The sequence below is a fragment of the Octopus bimaculoides genome, chromosome 9, assembly GCF_001194135.2.
Source record: "Octopus bimaculoides isolate UCB-OBI-ISO-001 chromosome 9, ASM119413v2, whole genome shotgun sequence".
Classification (NCBI taxonomy): domain Eukaryota; kingdom Metazoa; phylum Mollusca; class Cephalopoda; order Octopoda; family Octopodidae; genus Octopus; species Octopus bimaculoides.
Genome location: NC_068989.1, coordinates 18476684 through 18481508, shown reverse-complemented (window position 1 = coordinate 18481508; position 4825 = coordinate 18476684).

The following is a 4825-nucleotide window of genomic DNA, read 5'->3' as shown; positions in this document are numbered from 1 at the left end:
TTAGGCCCCTGTGACTAGCAGTTCGTCAAGTGAAACTTAAGAACCGGTCTTCGGTAAAATTTATTCCTAATATAGTTATAAAGGATGGAATGTTTGGAACACAGTCTAGTCGTTAATATAGAACTCAGTACTTGACTGGTACTCTATTTTATCGACCTCAGAAGAATAAAAGGCGAAGTTAACTTCGACGGGATTTAAACGAGATGTAAAGCGCAATAATAAATATCACAAGGCATTTTGTCTGCCTTTTTACTAAATTATCGGCTCAGTCTTCGGTAATAATCATAATTGATAGTTATTAATGCGTTCTTTATTCCTTATATGGTCATGATAAGGGCCATGATAAGGTACTAACAAAAACTTCTGTTGTGTGTATGTGTGCGCGCACGCAATTTAAGATGTGTATGTAGTGTTGCGTGAACGTTGTAGGCGTGTATGTGTGCGTGTGTTGATATTTTGAACAGTGTTCATATTCATTTATTCATGCCTTAGTTTCTTTGAATGACTTGAAGAACCTGTTTGTCTGAAAAAAAAGAAAAAAGAATGTCGGTTTTCTGGTTATTTTCTAATATTTACTTGTACCTCATACAACAACAACAGCAGCAGCAGCAGCAGCAACAACAACAACAACAACAACAACAACAACAACAACAACAACAACAACAACAACAACAACAACAACAAAGGGATGCCTAATTATTCTGTAGTGTCCTTTCCTCTTTAACTTCTCAGTAATAAGGAATATATCATTCAGATTCAACATCATACACTCGTGAGATGTTACTTTAACCCTCATTGAAAATGTAACATCAGCTTGTCACCCAGATATAAATACAGTGTCAATTAAACATTTGTTGTTGTTTTTGTTTAAGCTATTCGAAAGAAGAGGAGACGTGTCCATGACCCTTGCAGGTCACACTCATAAACTAGCGAAAGGATATTGGTGTCAAGGTCAATATCTACGTGGAAAAAAACAAACAAAAAACGTGGGCGTAAAACAAACCCGACTCTGGTCTGAATGCTTTTTTTTTTTCTTTTTTACTTGTTTCAGTCATTTGACTGCGGCCATGCTGGAGCACCGCCTTTAGTCGAGCAAATCGATCCCAGGACTTATTCTTTGGAAGCCTAGTACTTATTCTATCGGTCTCTTTTTTGCCGAACCGCTAAGTTACGGGGACGTAAACACACCAGCATCGGTTGTCAAGCGATGATGGGGGGGACAAACACAGACACACAAACACACATACATATATATATATATATATAATATATACGACGGGCTTCTTTCAGTTTCCGTCTACCAAATCCACTCTCAAGGCTTTGGTCGGCCCGAGGCTATAGTAGAAGACACTCGCCCATGGTGCCACGCAGTGGGACTGAAACCGGAACCATGTGGTTGGTAAGCAAGCTACTTACCACACAGCCACTCCTGCGCCTGTGATTACTGAAAAACTCCATTAAATACAACCAATAGGAATTTATATCTTAACCCAAGAGCTCTGCCTGCTAGAGCGAAAGATAATGTATGCCATCATCTTGCATTTGATAGAAACTGTAGAGTGAAATAATCTCGGTGCACACCGTTAGTTAAATCAGAGACAAGGAAAATTCTGCCAATAGCCGAAGACCTCATGAGATGACAATCGAGCATGATGTTGCCCGTGACAAGGAACGCGTAATCAAGGAATATACTATAAGAACGTGTTTGCTAAAACATTACTTATATTGATATTTAGGCCATTCGATTGCTCGCTTCACGAGATCCGGACCATTGACGTTAAAACTCGAAAATTATTTATCGGCAGCTCGCTTTAAGAAGCTCGCTTTTCAATCACATGAGTTCGAATTCAGTCCTACTGCACAGCACCCTGGGACGATCTATGCTGTGTGAGTGGATTTAGTAGACGGAAACTGTGGAAGCCCGTCCTTTATATGTGTGTGTCTTTGTGCTTTCGTTTACCCCCCCCCCCCCCCCCCCACTGGTGTTGGTTTTCTTACGTCCCTGTAATTTAGTGGATTGGCAAAAGTGACCGATTGAATAAAAAATAGACTTAAAAATAATCACTAGGATCGATTAATTTGGCTAAACATTACAAGGCGATGCTCTAGTTTTGCCGCGATCAACGACTGAAACAAGAAAAAAATAAAAATATAGAAGATACTAGACATTTCCACATCGATAATGTTATATATATAGAGCGTCTGTATATATATAGATGCTTAACATCGTTTCAAACAGTCTTTGAACATCGCATCATATTCATTTAAAAAAGATCTATTAACTAATGAGGATAGAACTTTATCCATGGATCAAGTATGTAAACATGAAGTAAATAACATCACGAGTGTCGGAAATGAGCTCCCAGAAAGTATTCCCTGAATCAGAGCAAGGGGTATACACTCAGAGAAGTTGCATATCTCTAATGCATCAGTATCATACTGTTGTGTCGACGCCCCCAGACGATGAAGTAGGCTAGCCCAATACGTAGATATAGAAGTCTAGACGGCGAAGTAGTTGAGTAGAGGTCATCCGAACGTGCGATATAACACATACGAAGAAGAATTGTATGTACATCAGCAGAAGTTGATGCATGGGTATGTTCTAAGAAAGCTTCAGAGTGACAGCAACATTGATAACCAAAATAATCCTGGGTAAACACCCAGGATATTAGCTCTCTGTCTGAAAGATATGGTTTTGAGATACAGGAATGATCATATACTCTTTGAGATACAGGATTATCATATACTCTTTATTCTCGAGTATATGATAATCTTTTCTACCAAAAGTAGAAGGCCTGAAATTTGGGGGCAGGGGACTAGTCGTTTACATCGACCCCAATATTTGACTGGTACTTAATTTATCGACCACGAAAAGATGAAAGGCAAAGTTGACCTCGGCAGAATTTGAACACAGAACATAAAGGCGAACATCTCGAGTATAAGATAATTCCATTCTTTATTGCCCACAGGGGGATAAACATAGAGGGGACAAACAAAGGGTTTAAGTCGATTACACCGATCACAGTGCGTAACTGGTACTTATTTAATCGACCCCGAAAGGATGAAAGGCAAAGTCGACCTCGGCGGAGTTTGAACTCCGAGTATAAGATAATGCCGGTCCATTAACGATGCCTGTGCATGATGCTTTTTAAAGTGCGGAGAGGCATTGCACACAGCCAATCCCACTCCCTGACAACGATTACAGATACCCCCAAAAGAAGAAGCAGTCAACATCATTGACTGCCACCAAGTCACAGGCTTTACATCAGAATTTTCTTTTTCCTAGACTGATGTACTAACAAGGGCCTAGGGGGTCACTCACTCCCAGTCTCCCAGTAATCGGGTACATCAGGCCTACAATTCTCCTTCTCGAGTTTCCCTAGTGACTGAACATGTGCTTACCCATTGTTGAAAGCTTGTCAATCCTCTGCGCAGCCATTGTGTTTTCTGCAGCAAAGTCAGCAGTTCGTGATGATTGCTGCAGGAACTACTGCTGTCCATGAGAAATATCTGGAACAAGCTTTGCATATATATATCTTGAATTTTCAACACCTTCTACACTTCGGATTATTCTACCTGGATTCTCTACCTGGACTTGCTACTCTCCTACACTTCAACTACACCTCTCCTACCCATGGATTACACTGGACTCTTCCGTTGATGAGAAATTGCTCCAATACACCACGACGTTCGAAGCTTTTGAACTTTTCTTAACTTTTTTGTACTCTCTGTTTCTTTCTGTGCTCCTTTCTGTGGAAGAGCGTAGGCTTGAAACGTTAAAGACTTTTTCACTTGCCGAGCGTTAAGCTAATACATCTGTTTGTTGTCTAAACCACCTGTCTTCGTCTTTTGTTTTTTTTTGTGAATTCTTCCTATTGTGTGACCTTTGGTCAACTTTCTTTTCACTCCAGTCGCTGTGAAGGCAAGACGAACCACTAGCGTTCTACATCAGATTCGCGTTTGGCCGTACGGCTTTTTTATGTTGTTTTCACTGTCGAATCTTTCCTGTCTTGGTTTATGTTTGCCACCTTGGAATCCTTTGTTTAGTGGGTTGATCCACTACACAGGAAGAGACTATTCTAGGGTACGTTCTGCCTTATATTCGAAACGTCTAGTTAGAATAGAGGCAGCTGATGAATAATTCCAAGTGGCTTTTTGTTTTCCTATGTGTTCGTTCCGTTGTCTGTAGTTCATTGTTCTAACGTCCTGTACCCTGATATGCATCTATATACACATGTAGATGTAAATATATACATATATGTGTGTATACATGCATATATATTCTTTGTATTATATATATATTGAATTTGCTAAATAATATATATATATATATATATATATATATATATATGCATGTATGTATGTATATGTGTATATTTATATACATCAGTCGTCATGATTGACCGCTAACACCAAAAGTTTTTTTTATTCTCTCGCTGTCTATTTCCGCATGCTCCTTTTTGTTGAAGAGCGTAGGCTCGAAACGTAAAAGACATTCTCACCTCCCCGAGCGTCAAACTAATACACCTGCTTGTTGTTTATATACCTGTCTTCGTCTTTTGTTTTTCTGTAAATTTTAACTATCTATCTATCTATCTATCTATCTATCTATCTATCTATCTATCTATCTATCTATGCATATCTGTACATATGTATGTGTGTGTATATATATATACGTACACACATACATGCATGCATACATACACGTATACATGTATATGTATATAATATATATAATGCGTATGTATGTGCATATATATAAATATATATGTATATATAAGCATGCATATTTATATATATACATATATATATATATATATATATA